The sequence below is a fragment of the Odocoileus virginianus genome, chromosome 19, assembly GCF_023699985.2.
Source record: "Odocoileus virginianus isolate 20LAN1187 ecotype Illinois chromosome 19, Ovbor_1.2, whole genome shotgun sequence".
NCBI classification, from domain to species: Eukaryota; Metazoa; Chordata; class Mammalia; order Artiodactyla; family Cervidae; genus Odocoileus; species Odocoileus virginianus.
In genome coordinates this window covers 3,444,240-3,460,887 of record NC_069692.1, presented here as the reverse complement: position 1 = coordinate 3,460,887, position 16,648 = coordinate 3,444,240, and positions in this window count along the sequence as shown.

Below are 16,648 nucleotides of genomic sequence, written 5' to 3'. Positions count from 1 at the left end.
GCCCAGTGGTTGAGATGTTGAGCATAGGCTCCAGCTTTACTTCCCTCCACTAGAATGAATATTACAGCACTGGCACTATGGAAAATGAACATCCCTGTGGAAATCCAGCCTCAATCTAAGGATCACGGGATCTCTTCCTTCCCAAGCTTTCTTCCAAGTCTGATTAAACATGTGTAGCACACAAAAAAATTGTACATGATTTTGAAGAACTGAAACATTGTGGTTCAACAGAACAGACATTTTTTTTTCCCTACCAACCAAGACTTTCCTTCCTTCTCATGCCAATTTATACTCAAATACCATTTTTCCTGTAGCAACTTAAAGTGTGAAAACATATTCTTTCCTCTGCTCACACCCTGTCCACAGCACATCCTGTAAAATTCCATCCTTCAGCAGTTAACTTATAGCTTTAGCATGATTATAGGTCTTAAAATGAAACTTTGAGCACTCAAGGAAAATAGTGGGTTCCTAATATAAATAGATTGTAAGGCCAAATAATTCAGAAACTATTCAAGTTCCATAATTTTGCCTTTCTTAAAGGAGTCTTTGGAGAGTTATTGCTGTGTTTTCTTTTTTGTTTCCATTTAAAAATATGAAGTTTGTTCAATGATCATTTCCCCTAGGATTGTATATGTAGGCAAGCTTTACTTGGCTGTCCAGGAAAGATCACAAAGCCTAACCTTTCAGGGTACTCTGGAAAAATGAACCATTTTAAAATCAGGCTCTGCACTGTTGGGATAAATTGTAATACTGAATTCAGTGTATGCCTCAGTCTGGAAGAAATAATTTTTTAAACCCTCAATAAACATTTGTGCCTGAGTATCATCCAAAAGTAGATAAGGTGGCATTGTTCGGTAGCTTAAAGTTAGATGGCTAAATTTACTGTAGCAAATCCATTTCTATATGTATCCCATAACCTCGGGGGGAAAAGTCCAGTGAATGAAATGATTATGAATATACCATATTCTGTCAAAACCTATAATAATGAACGGAGTAAGGAGATAAAACTTGTGATTTTAGTGCAGGTGGATTCAATTAGAAGGAAAATGTTCTTCAGATCCAGAAATTTCAGAGGCATGATAGGTATCTTTTGAGTGAATTAAAAGAGGGATAGCCTTTTACTAATAGCAATGAGTATAAATAACTAAAAAGATAACCAGAAGAGGAAGACAACAGAAAACACCTCACCTGCCATGGAAGTCCATTGTAGTAGAGCGGCTGACACGGTGTGACTCATTTCAAGCTGGGCCTGACCCTTGGAGATGGGTTTCTCTTCTGTGGGACTTTGGCATTACTGCATCGCTCCCTCATCCATTTCCAAAAGTAAAGGATGTCTGAGATAATGTCCCATGGAGATGTTTGCTTGAACAGGCTGTACCGTGTCCCTGAGAAATAACTGCAGGTGTGCAACCTCCCTCAGGCTTTAAAACCCCAGAAAATACTAAGTAGCCTTTCCAAAGGACAGCTGTACTCTATACCTAGAATCCCAGATGCAATTCATTAAAGAAATACTGAGTTCAAAACCAACAAATAATGTGGATGATTCAGGGAGGTTGTTTGTCTTGTTGCATTAAAAGTAACACTAATAACAGAATAACCAGAGGGTGGGGAAAGATCAAAATATCTGACAAGTAGAGTAATGACTGACTGAACTGTTGTCTTGATAAAACACTATGCAGCTATTGAAGATGTTAATTATGAAAATGAAACATTAAAGATGTTATGATTTAATCATCATTGATAAGAACACAATGTTGATTATAGTTATCGAAAAATATTTTTTGCATGAAGGCTAAAAGGGAGTAGAACACAGGAAAATTGTTTGGATGGTTGTATGGTGATGGACAGGGAGGCCTGGCATGCTGCGATTCATGGGTCATGAAGAGTCGGACACAACTGAGCAACTGAACTGAACTGAACTGAACTGATGATGTAGTTAACTTTTAGACCAATTTTAATATTGTTTATAAATTTTGAAACAATTCAAAATGTATTATACTCTGCTTATATGTCTAACACAAAAATAGAAAGCCCTCAGAATGGGAGAAAGTAATAGCAAACTAAACAACTGACAAAGAATTAATCTCCAAAATATACAAGCAGCTCACGCTGCTCAATACCAGAAAAACAAACCACCTAATCAAAAAGTGGGAAAAAGACCTAAACAGACATTTCCCCAAAGACATACAGATGGCTAATAAACACATGAAAAGATGCTCAACATCATTCATTATTAGAGAAATGCAAATCAAAACCACAATGAGGTATCATCTCATGTCACTCAGAATGACCATCATCAAAGTCTACAAACAACAAATGCTGGCGAGGTGTGGAGAAAACAGAACCCTCTTCCACTGTTGGTGGGAATGCAGTTTGGTACAGCTATTGTGGAGAACAGTGTGGAGAGTCCTTAAAAAACTGGGAATAGAACTGCCATACAACCCAGCATCCCACTGCTGGGCATACATCCTGAGGAAACCAGAATTGAAAGAGATGCATGTACCCCAGTGTTCATTGCAGCACTGTTTACAGTAACCAAGACATGGAAGCAATCTAGATGTCCATCACCAGATGAATGGATGAGGCAGTTGTGGTACATTTACAAAATGGAATATTACTCAGCTATAAAAATGAATGCATTTGAGTCAGTTCTAATGAGGTAGGTGAACCTGGAGCCTATTATATAGAGTGAAATAAGTGAGAAAGAGAAAGACAAATACTGTATATTAATGCATGTGTTGAAAGATCTCCGGGAGTTGGTGATGGACAGAGAAGTCTGGCGTGCTGCAGTTCATGGGGTCTCCAAGAGTCAGACATGACTGAGCAACTGAACTGAATGCATATGTATGGAATTTAGAAGGACTGTATTGATGATCCTACATGCAGGGTTCCAAGGAGACATAGATGTAAAGAACAGACTTTTGAACTCAGTGGGAGAAGGTGAGGGTAGGATGATTTGAGAGAATAGCATTGAAACATGTATAAAAAAAATACATGACCAGTGCAAGTTTGATGCATGAAAAAGGGCACCCAAAGCCAGTGCTCTGGGACAACCCAGACGAAAAGGGTGGGGAGGGAGGTGGGAGGAGAGTTCAGGATGGGGGGAACCATGTATACCTGTGGCCGATTCATGTTGATGTATGGCAAAACCATCACAATATTGTAAAGTAGTTATCCTCCAATTAAAATAAATAAATTTTTTAAAATAAAATAAAATTTGAAATTTAGCAGTCCTCATTAAAGAGGTACAAGAGCATAATATTTGGCTGGTTCAAAGTCTAGCTCTGCACCAGTATTAGTTGTGTAACTTTGGATAAGTTGACATTTCTGCACTTCAATTCTATCTTCCACAAAATGGGAATATTAACCTCTCATGCCTATTGTCAAAACTAAAATAGATAATTCACAAAAAGTCTTAGCAGAGTACTTGACACATAGGAAATGGCGAATATTATTGTGAATATACAAAATACAAAGCACATTTATATACATGTATATATGTTTTATATATATGTCTATGTGTGTAAAGACACCTAGCACATGCCTGCCACATACATTTAGTATGAGGGAACAATAATATGATACATATATAGCTACATTTATGAGCACATACTATGTGTCAAGAATTCTGCTAAGAATCTTTTTTTAATGAATTTCATAAAAATAAAGAAATTTATTCAAATTTTAGCATCCACATGGTTCGAATGGTACACCACAGTTTCCTTTCCCATTCCTGTCCCCCAATTAACCAGATCCCCTCCCCTTCCTAACTCTTAGCAATTTCTGTGTATCCTTTTAGAAACTGTTTTTTTACACTTAATTCATCTTAGCAAATGTCCCAGAGCAGCCCCCTCCCTCTTTAATGCCTGCATAGTATATAATTTTTTGGATGTGGACATATGGATATTATATACAATGCTGTAGTGATTACCTACTCATTAATAAGTGAATATAGCATTGCATATATATGCCAATATCTAGTGAATATATTTCCCTTCCCTTCCTTCTCTTCTTTTGGCTTGGACTTGTTTAGTTGCTAAATCATGTCCAACTCTTTTGTGACCCAATGAACCGTAGTCAGCCAGGCTCCTCTGTCCATGGGATTCCCCAGGCAAGAATACCTGGAATGGGTTGCCATTCCCTTGTCCAATTGGCCTGGCCTACTGGATCTATTTCTATTGACGATTTTGGGCCAATGCTTTTAAATTTTCTTAGATGTTTAATTGCTCTCCATAGATTATTCCAACTTATATTTCTAATATCAATGTACAAGAGTGAAATTTTAAATTTCTAAGAAAAAGCCTTTGAGGTAGTTGTGAATATTCCATCATCCTTGACAAATACAAATAGGTCAAAGATTTCTTTAAATTCATACATAAGTTAAAAAATGTATTCAAAATGTTACAAGAAATATGAAAATTCACCTCTCATACAATGGATGTACAGGCATACCAAGAAGAGCCTGGTCTCTCTGGCAAAGATTTCTTCCTTTCAAAGAAAATCAAAACCAACAAATTTCTTTGGTTTTCCAAAAAAAAGAAAAGAAAAAAATCAATTCCTCAATTATTACTACCTCAATGGTTCAAATATTAAATTGTATTGTCCTGTATATATATTGAAGTCTCAAGGAGTTGAGCTGATTGAAAAACAAAAATAACATAACAACATATCTTGAGCCTGAAAGACTCAATTTCAGAGTTGAAGGACTTCCCTGGTGGTCCAGTGGTTGGGAGTCTGTCTGCAAATGCAGGGGACACTGGTTCAATCCCTGATCTGGGAAGATTCTGCATGCCACAGGACAACGAAGGCTGTGCACCACAACTCCTGAACCAATCCTCTAGGGTCCGGGAGCTGCAACTACTGAAGACCACACACATTGGAACCTGTGCTCTGAAACAGGAGAGGCTGCTGTAAGGAGGGTCTTGTGCACCTCAACTTGAGAGTAGCCGTAACTGGCTACTAGACAAAGCCCATGCACAGCAGCAAAGATTCAGCCCAGCTGAAAATAAATAAGTAAAAAAAAAAAAGTTTTTAAAAAATTTTAGATAAAGTTGAAATTTTTTGAAGCTTTAAATATTGCTAAAAAATATCTTTCATCCATTTTGCTAAATACCAGAGAATAAATTATTTTGCCATATGGTGACCTTTTTGGTTGCGTTCATAGATCTTACATATGCAAAGAAGCAGTACATCCGCTAAGAATCTTAAGCACATATATCATGCATTGTATGTGGCACGTTACATATTCTATATTATAGCATCTCATTCATACAAATATTTCAATGATAGGGAATTATTATCTGCATTCATGCAGGGAAGGAAATGGAGGCTCAAAAAGCTTAAATAACTTCTCTGAGATCACAGAACCACTAAATGGCGTAGCTAGACAAGAACAAGGTTGGCTGATACCAAATACAAACTCTTCCCTACTGGCCATACTGCTTTCAATAAATGAGAAATAAAATACACTTAGCCTTGTATATGCTTCACTGGTCTGGTGACAGTAAAATGGAGTCTCCAGTTTTCCTTTCAATTACCTGTGAGAGTAAAGCCCTGTTGTAAAGACTTCACCTTCTCTTATTGCTAAGGACCTTGGTCCTCCTGACCTCAACTTCACCCAGAAAACTCATGGGCTACTCTAATTTGAGAACTGAGGATGAGGAGTGTGAGGTCATCCCAAACTGGTGTTAAGGGAAAATAATTCCACATTAGCGACATATCCAAAGAAAGCCTTCCTCTGCAAATGCATCATTTTAACTATTGACATTGTCAGAGAAGGTTTTTAGGTGGGGAGGGAAGCAGTTTAGTTTTGTTTTTATTTTTGGAATTCCTTTAAGTTTTTTAACGTGCTCCTATGAAATTTGGATCCCCAAGAGAAGGATTTAACATGCAGTATTCCAAGACTCTTTCCCTCCCTAGAACTTGTTCTGAGGCCTCAATTAACAACTTCTGGAATGAGTGTCCCCAGTAGCCCACTCCGGGGATGCTGATCCAGTGAAAAAAGCCACTGGATGTCATCAGCCCTCCACGTACTCCGTGTGACCTTAGGCAACTGCTACAAGCCTCAGTTCTCTACTATAAAATCAGGAGAGGTGTCTAAAATGCTATGGGTGGTACAGAATGTCTTTCTGTGTCAACTTCTGGAAAAACCAACCCACACAATTACTTCACACCAGAGTGACTCTTAATTCCATCCTTCCACGTGGTTGAGAACTGGTTGAAAAAAAACAAGTGTTAAAAAGATTGAAGCCCATGTTGTTTGTTCTCAGCATAATACAGGAGGAATGTAAGAATTATAAAGCTAGTAACTGAAAACTTAGCAACCTAACAGGGCTCAGGAAAAATATTCTTTTACCAGGCAACACAGCAATGCCATGCTCAGAAAGTAATCCCAAGTGTTTTAATAGTGGAATTTCTCTCTTTGCCTACCCAGCCCTACCACCCATCACTCTCCAGTACACTCTCCTTCCAGCCAAGTCAATGTCCCACATAAACAAAGCTCACTGCACCTAAAATGCTTCCTCTTCCTTCTTTCACTTTCGTGTAATGCCCTGTTCTTTTGCCCCAAACAGTGCCTCTCACCTGGCTTGTGACACCAGCCTTGATTTAGGAGACTCTGAGTTTCTTGAGAATCTCTGTCCTCTTCTATTTCCAGCTCCTCACATAATATTAGACATGTTGTAAAGACCAAATGATAACACCAGCTCATTGTGTTCTCTCCGATCTCTGATGCCTTTTCTACTTTTGCAAGCATGCAGATAAGCATTTAAAACTATAACCAGTCACATATAATCAGTTTTCCCATATTTTTCATGGCTGTTCATGGGTTTTCATGGTTGTTCTCTTCAGTAGATTTTAAAAGACTTATTCCTGCCAGTCATAATACTAAGGAAGTGTTAGGCAGGTAGAAGTGTTAGTTGGGCTTCCCTGGTAGCTCAGACAGCAAAGAATATTCCTGCATTGTGGGAGAGCTGGGTTGTATCCCTGGGTTGGGAAGATCCCCTGGAGAAGGGAATGGCTATCCACTTTAGTGTTCTTGACTGGAGAATTCCGTGGACAGAGAAACCTGGTGGGCTACAGTCCATGGGGTGGAAAGTTGTAATACTAAGCAAAGTGTTAGGCAAATAGAAAGTATTCCTTAAATATTTGGGGATTGTCTGTTTGATTGTAGTCTTTTTTTAACAGCAATTATAATATTAATAATATTGCTAGACTATAATTAGCACCTGATATATATTATTTTCTTTATAAGTAACATCATACCCGTTTATACATAAGAAAACTAAAGATTGATACAAATGATTTTCTTAAGGTTATGCAGCTACTAAAATGTCCATAAATCTATTGTCAACCAGGATTTATCTGAGCATGAGAAAAAACCCTAAAAGTCATTAAAATTATAGGACTTCTTGAAATATTTATTAGCTGACAGTTGGTTTTATTATATAGGTGAAGTGAAAGTCACGTTGTCATGTCTGACTCTTTGTGACCCTATGGATTATACAGTCCATGGAATTCTCCAGGCCAGAATACTGGAGTGGGTAGCTTTTCCCTTCTCCAGGGGATCTTACCAACCCAGGGATCAAACCCAGGTCTCCCACATTGCAGGCGCTTTCTTTACCAGCTGAGCCACAGGGAAGTCCAAGAATATTGGAGTGGGTAACCTATCTGCTTCTCCAGCAGATCTTCCTGACCCAGGAATCGAACCAGGGTCTCCTGCATTGCAGGCAGATTCTTTACCAGTTGAGCTACCAGGGAAGCCCTGTTATACAGGTAAATCTACTAAATAGTTGTATTCAAAATTTTCAAAATTATAATTCTTTTAAAAATAAAGCAAAATTGAAAATATTCATGGTTAACTGAGCATTAAATATAAAGTAATAATTTGTTATGATATATATTTCAATGTCTAAAATTATTTTATAGTATCTTTTGAGGAATTTTATTTTTATAATGATCTTATTATTTTTACATTTTTTCATAACATTTCCTGAAATCTTCAAAATTGCATTTTATAAGTAAACTTAAAATAGTAACACTTTCAATGGAATTTTCTCCATGAAACATACTTTTTATTAAGAAAAATGCTTTCTAAAGGCTTTTATGTACTCAGAAAAATATCTGCTAAGAAAGCCTATCCTTAGTTTATTTTTCTTTTCTTTTTTGTTTAGGAACAGATCAATTTTTCAGTACATGTAATTTCATTCACAACTGTCTATTCAGATAATTTTCCTTTTAAGGAAAGTGCTTAAAATAAGTTGATTTATTATCTCTTAAATACTTTTCCAAACAGAGACCCTGCAAAAAATTATATATAGTCACTTTCATTCTACTTCAGTTCCAATATATAGTAAGTATTTGTCCAATTAAAATAGAAGTTCCACCAAAAGATTCTTCCTGTGAATCAGGATATTTCAAAATATTGGATTGGCCAAAAAGTTCATTCTTTTTTTTTTTTTTGCCAATCCAATACAGTTACATAATTTATCAATTAAATCTCTTTTCAAGATTATTGGCATATAAGTAACATATGAGATTGTAATATACTTAAAGTGTACCTTGTGGTAACTTGCTATACATACACATTGTGAAAGAACTCCCCTCATATAGCCAATTAACATGTCCATCACATCACATACTTATCTTTTTGTGTTTGTGAACATTTAAGCTTTACTCCCTAAGCAAATTTTGATTATACAATACAGTGTTATCAAATATACTCACCATATTTTATATGAGATGCTCAGACCTTATTCATCTTATAGCTGAAAGTTATAGGACCCTTTTTACCAACTTTTCCCTATTTCCTGACTCCCCAAGCCTTGACAACCACTTTTCTATTGTTTCTATGAGTTTGACTTTTATTTTTGTTTCCACATGTAAGTGTACCATGCATTATTTGTCTTTCTCTGTTTGGCTTATTTCACTTAGCATAATATCCTTATTTATATTATTGCAAAGGGAAGAATTTTCTTCTTTGTCATGGCTGAAATATCACATCTTTATCCATTTACCCCTCAGTTATTTATTGTTAATAAGGTTGCAATAAACATAGAGGTGCAAATATTTCTTTAATATCCTGTTTTTATTGCCATTTGGATATATATGCAAAAGTAGAATTATGGGATTATAGGGTAGTTCTATTTCTAATTTTTTGAAGAATCACCATACTGTTTTTCCATAGTGGCTGCACCAATTTACATTCCTACCAATAGTGCTTAAGAGTCCCTTGGACTGCAAGGAAATCAAACCAGTCAATCTTAAAGGAAATCAACTCTGAATATTCATAGGTAGGACTGATGCTAAAGCTGAAACTCCAATACTTTGACCACCTAATGTAAAAAGATGACTTATTGGAAAAGACCCTGATGCTGGGAGAAATTGGAGGCAAAAGGAAAAGGGGCAGCATAGGATGAGATGGTTAGATAGCATCACTGACTCAGTGGACATGAATTTGAGCAAACTTCAAGAGATAATGAAGGACAGAGGAACCTGAGGTGCTGCAGTCCATGGGGTCTCAAAGAACTGGACACAACTTAGTGACTGAACAACAAAAGAACAACAACAACGAAAAACAACCAATTTGTGCCAAGGGTTTCCTTTTTTCCACAGCTTCCCCAATACTTGATACTGCTTGGCTTTTTGATGAGAGACATTCCAACAGGTGGAACTTCCCTGATGTCTCACTGGTAAAGAACTTATCAATGCAGGAGACATGAGTTCGATCCCTGGGTCAGGAAGATCCCCTGGAGAAAAAAATGGCAACCCACTCCAGTATTCTTGCCTGGGAAACCCCATGGACAGTGGAGTCTGGTGGGCTACAGCCCATGGGGATCACAGAAGAGTTGGACATAACGACTAAACAACAATCCCAACAGGTATGAGGTTCTATCTCATTCCAGCTTTGATTTGCGTTTGCCTGATGAGTAGCAATGTTGATTACTTTTAGATAATTGTCTCTTCATCCAGGCAATAAGTTTCTAAAAGGAATTTCTATTTAAATTTTTCTTTCTAGTGGCTACTTTATTATCTCTTTTCATTTCCATTAAATAATTAAATCGCCCCTTTTCTAAAAAAAAGTGGCTTCCCTCGTGGCTCAGCTGGTAAAGAACCCACCTGCAATGCAGGGAATCTGGGTTTGATTCCTGGGTTGGGAATATTCCCTGGAGAAGGAAAAGGCTTCCCACTCCAATATTCCGGCCTGGAGAATTCCCAATCCATGGGGTCACAAAGAGTCGGAGACAACTGAGAGACTTTCACTTTCACTTTCTAAAAAGTAGAATTTTTTATTAAAAAATTTTAACTTGGAGATTTCTGTAGTTAGGAAAAATGTTATATCTTGGAGAAAAAGCTTATCACCAACAGGTAGTGTCTGTAGCAAGCTGTTACAGAATTGGCCATTGTGGGTTTTATTAGTAGATCTGGTTCCTATATGTGATTATCTTTAACTGTTTTCCAAACATTAAGGACTTTATAAGATCCTAGAAGTGCAAACACAGAGTGATAATATTGAAAGTGTTATTTTGTAAGGCATAAAATTACAAGAGAAATAAAAATAGACAAAATAAAAATTAAAGTGGAGAAAAATGACAAAAATATTGCACAGACATACAGGATGTGTTATTTAACAATGGAAATATTTATGAAGAGTAAAGAAGAAAATCTGCATGCAAGAGTTGGGTTGTGCCTGTCCAGTGACTTTAAACCAAGTAAACTAAACATGAGTTCCATGAGGACAGAGACCATGTCTGACTCTTCAGTTTTATCTACCATGTCTGGAATATGTGCTGCAAATATTTGTTCGATAAGTTAATTAGTCAACCGAAGACAAGGAAATGTACTTGGTCAAATAAAGACATTTTGTTTTTAAAATGTATATTTAGAGAATCAGTATCAATGTTCCTTGAAGACTGAAGGGAAAGCTCAAAGGCTGAGCCTGATGGAAGCACTACCACCCACAGATTATTACTACCACCCTAGAATTGGCCATTGTGGATTTTATTAGAATAATTAATTTAGTGGGTTCATGACCCTTGAGAGTCATCAGAAGAGAGTGTGTGACAGGGTGGTGTTACTTCTAAGGAGCATCCTGCTTCAGTGGTATTGCAATGTAGGAAAATAATTGATTTTTTAAAGATTCCTGAAAAAAATTGCCAACCAGAATGATGGAACTTCACTGGTTTATGAATGAGCCAAGAAAATGCATCTATCCTTCCTCATAAGGCCTCATCCCAGGAAGAGAATGAGGTCTTAACCTTGCAGACTAGTGACATCTCAACATCTTCCACTACAAGAGACACTTTCCTGTGACTCTGTCTCTTTTGAATAAAGTCTCAACCATTCAAATTTCCCACCCTCCCCACACTCCCCTTCAAGATGGATCTGGGTTAAAGCAAAAGGATACAAGGATCACATGCCTTCATTGAGGAGGAAGGGTAGCAATTCGCCCATCCAGTGGAATCCCTCCCTCCATGGTGCTGTCCCATGACAGCCTGGCATTGGTTCACTGCTGGCCTCCAGGCAGCTATATTCTCTCGTTTGCCTGTCTTAATGGCTAGGCGTACTGTAGCTTTCACCTGCAGTTTGGTCTCCTATAAGGTCTGCCTGTGATTTCTATTCTATTATATCCTTCCTTTATAAATCTGCCTTTCTCCAGTCCTGGGGAAATAACCAATGTCCTATGATAAGCCCTTCTGGCAAGTTCACCAAACTTTTAAGTATGTTCTGCTTCCTTGAGAGAGCATGTCAGAATTTCTGGGTCCCCTCCATGACACCGGAATGCAACGTCAGCTTGAGAACTCCCAGTCAGACTTGTTTATCTAGACCCTTCTTCTGCTATTGCTACTCTAATGGGAACCATACTATCCCTCTGACATGTTTTATTGAGACTAAACACTCAGGCAGATTCTTTCTAAGGTCCCAAAACAGGAGTAACTTAATAGTCCTCTGGTGGCTCAGTGGTGAAGAATCCGCCTACCAATGCAGGAGACATGGGTTCAATCCCTGGGTCAGGAAGATCCCCGGGAGAAGTAAATGGCAACCCACTCCAGTATTCTTACCTAGGAAATCCCATGGACAAAGGAGCCTAGCCGGCTATAGTCCATGGGGGTCACAGAAGAGTCAGCCATGATGTAGCAACTAAACAACAATAGACATTCTTCTGCTTTAAGTTTTTCTCTTAAACTAAACAGCACAATTTGTTCCCTAAGATTTGGGACTGGAGTCAGAAATCTTGTCACTTATCTGATGTACATTTGCCCCTTTCCACAATTACTGGGAGAAACTGTTCACTCTTCCTTTCTGGGTGAAACTCTGTCTATATCTTACCCTACTTCTTTTGAAGAAAGAACTGCTTGTCTCAGTCTTAATGGCAAAAAGTTATTCTTTCTTTACAATGAGAACATTTTTTAAAAAATTTTTAATTGAAGATAATTGCTTTACAGAATTTTGTGGTTTGCTATCATACATCAACAAGAATCAGCCATAGGTACACCCATGTCCCCTCCCTCCTAAACCTCCCTCCCACCTTCCTCTCCATCCCACCCTTCAGCCTGTCGCAGAGTCCCTGTTTGAGTTTTCTGAGTCACACAGCAAACTTCTATTGGCTATCTATTTTACATATGGTATTGTAAATATCTATGTTACCCTCCATACATCTCCCCTTCTCCCTCCTCTCCTCCCACCAAGTCCATAGGTATGTTCTCTATGTCTCTTTCTCCATTGCTGCCCTGAAAATAAATTAATTAGTGCCATCTCTTCAGATTCCGTACATATGTCAATATACAATATTTATATTTCTCTTTCTGACTTACTTTGCTCTGTATAATAGGCTCGTTTTGTCTAGAACAGATTCATTAGAACAGATTCAAATGCATTCCTTTGTATGGCTGAGTAGTATTCCACACCCTCTCCAGCATTTACTGTTTGTAGACTTTTTGATGATGGCCATTCTGACTGGTGTGAGGTGGTACCTCATTGTGGTTTTAATTTGCACTTCTCTAATAATGAGTGATGTTGAGCATCTTTTCATGTATTTGTTAGCCATCTGTATGTCTTCTTTGGAGAAATGTCTCTTCAGGTCCCTTTCCCACTTCCTGATTGGGTTGTTTGCTTTTCTGGTGTTGAGTTGTATGAGCTACTTGTATATTTTGGAAATACAATGAGAAAATTTTTTGATCTGAAGTCAGCCAACTAAAGATAAATACAGAGTTAATATTCAAATATACAAAAAACTCATACAACTCAATGTATTTTTCAAAAATAGACTTAAAATGTGAAGAGGTTCTGAATAAACATTTTCCAAAGAAGATATACAGGTGGCCAGCAGGCACATGAAAAGATGTTTAGCATCACTAGCCATCAGGGAAATGCAAATCAAAACCACAATGAGATACCACTCACATCTCTCAAAGTGGCCATTTAAAAAAGACAACAAAAAACAAGTGTTGGTAAGGATGCAGTGAAAAAATGAGCCCTCAATGCACTGTGGTAAGGATGTAACTTGGCACAACCACTACAGAAAACAGTATGCAGGTTCCTCAAAAAATTAAAAAGAAAGCTAGCATATTATCCAGCAAGTCGACCTCTGGGTAATTTTCAAAAACACTAATTCAAATAGATACATGCACCCCTATGTTCATTAAGCATTATTTACAATACCAAAGGCGTGGAAACAACCTAAGTAACCATAAATAGATGAATGGATAAAGAGATGTGGTATATAAAGTAGAATGTTATTCTATAAAATAGATTATTACACAGCCATTAGAAAAAAATGAGATCTTGCTATTTGTGACACATGGATAGACCTTGAGGGCGCTAGGTTACGTGAAATAAGTTAGACAGAAAAAAGACAAATACTGTATGATTTCACTTATATGTGGAATCTATAAAACAAATGAGCAACCGTAACAAAACATAAGCAAAGTCATAGAAAGATGCAAAGTAAAAAAGGTGATTGCCAAAGGCAGGGAGTTGGAGGGAAGAGTGAAATATATGACAAATTAAGATATACAAACTTCCAGTTACAGAATAAATGAAACACAAGGATAAAATGTACTCTATGGGGAATATCAGTTCAGTTCAGTCGCTCAGTCATGTCCTGACTCTGCGACCCCATGGACTGCAGCATGCCAAGGTTCCCTATCCGTCACCAATTCCCAGAGGTTGCTCAAACTTATGTCTGTCAAGTTGGTGATCCAAACATCTCATCCTCTGTCATCCCCTTCTCCTCCTGTCTTCAATCTTTCCCAGCATAGGGAATACAGTCAATAATAATTTAATGTCTTTGAGTGGTGATGAAAGTGATCAAAATGTACAAACCCCTGGTTATACAGTAAATAAATACTAGGGGTATAAGGTACAAAATTTATATAATTAACACTGTTTTATCTTATATATTGAGGTTGTTAAGAGAGTAAATCCTGAGTTCTCATCACAAGGGAAACATTTTTTTCTTTTATTTTTAATTTATATGAGATTATGTGTGTGCACTAATCTTATTGTGATAATCAATTCATGATGCATGTAAATCAAATCATTATGTTTTATACCTTAAACTTTTACAATGCTGTATGTCAAGTATATCTCAATAAAACTTCAAGGGAAAAAATCTAGTTTATATAGTTCTTATGAAGATTGAACAAATTATGGGAAAAGTTTCAAAGCAGGGTTCTCAGAGATATTAAGCATTCAATACATAAGTGTTAATGACTGTAATCATTAAAAATACTAACAAATAAAATTATTATATATAATAGAATATTAACAACTATAAAAAGATCTTGATAAAGAAATTTTTAAATTACTTGACACTAGGAATTATAAAAGACATGAATTTATTAGTTAGTTATCTTAAAAATCTTATCCCCACTTTTCCAGTTTTAGAAGTCAAGAAAAAAATCAGTCCTACTTGGCACCAAAACCGTCTTTAGAAGAAAGTTTCTTATAGCCAGGAGGAGATTATTTGTGAGAAACATATGGTAGATATACGAACTATTTACAAGTATCATAAAACCTTAGATTATATGTTACCAGAAGTAATATATAATCTAAGTCAATGGACATGAATTTGAACAAACTCTGGAAGATAGTGAAGGACAGGGAAGCCTGACAAGCTGGAGTCCATGGGGTCACAAAGAGTGGGACATGACCTAGTGAACAAATAACAATATAATCTAAATAGTATTCAATTGCTGAATGTGACATTGCAAAATTAGGAATTTGGCTATCTTTTATTACAATTAGGCCATATAAATGCTTTCAATTGTGTCCTAGATAAGCTCTATTTAGCTAAACATAAAGAAATGAAGAATAGTTCAAAATTTGTGTTGTTATATATGCCAGTTTTAATATTTGGACAGAAAAATGTATGTATAGCAATAAACCATCACATTTGTAACTGTTTGCCAATTATTGCCAGCTACAGGAAGAATAATAAATTGTACCATTACTGAAAAATAATTTAAGATAACAAAATTCTTAGCCTCTTTCAACACAGAAAAAAATTAACCAATAAGGGAAATTATTTAACTCTCAAGAACTGATTCTAACCTTTTTCTATACAACTTGAGGACCTTTGATTTCACCTTTCCATTTCTAAGTCAAAGTTTTTCATGTTTTTGTTTTATTTTCATTGTGTGTATTAAACTAAGATGTATGATGTGTGTGTATAAGATGTAGTTTCTAATAAAAATAGTCTTTTATTATTTTAGACAATCACTCTCTCCTTGGAATGCCAAAAGAGTAATCTTCCCTGGAAGTGGAAGTTGCTCAGCTGTGTCCAACTCTTCACGACCCCATGGACTGTAGCTGCCAGGCTATCACATAAGGCCTATTTCACATCTACTCTATAAGGAGCCGGGCTAGAGGATGGAAATGTTAAGATGATTAAGACACAGTATTATTACCCAGTTATAAAAATAGGAAATACATTTTAAAAATATTTTAATAGAAAAGAGCTAAAGATGACATACATATAAAACTTATCACTGATGAATTCTGGTGAACCTCAGTTGGGTGTTTCAATGCTGGATTATGGAGGAAGGAAGCTGGGCTTTGAGATCCAGTGGGTCAGTATTCTTCCCTGTTCTGCTGTTTACTCAACATAAGAACTAGGGTAGATCACTTCATGTCTGTGGGTCTGTCTCTCTGCTTGTTTACACAATGGAATGATAACATTCATCAGGGGTTATGTAAGGACTCAGTTAGATGTCATCATTAAAGTCTATCACAGTTAAACTAGCATAGATGATACATTACTTCTCACCCCAAAGACCCCATACAAGTTATATTATCTATCTTCCTTCCCATAGATACATAGAGCTGTATTTGGTCCTCTGAATCTGCTCATTCTCTTTGAAAGCATTGTGTAGTTCATTTGTTCTAGATGATACTTGTTGCTTGGGAATCAAGAAGAACAGGACAGAGTGTGCTATGGAGAATCAAAGGTTGGAGCACCTCTATTCTAGCATTATACAGAACATATTACAATGCTTTTCTATGATACTTAACAAAATAGTAACCACACACATTGCATTGCAGATGGCAGAGTAGAAGGACCTGCACTCATCTTCTCCTCTGAGAACTCAAATATTGCAATTCACTGCTGGACAACCATCAACAGGAGAATGTAGGATCCCACCAAAGA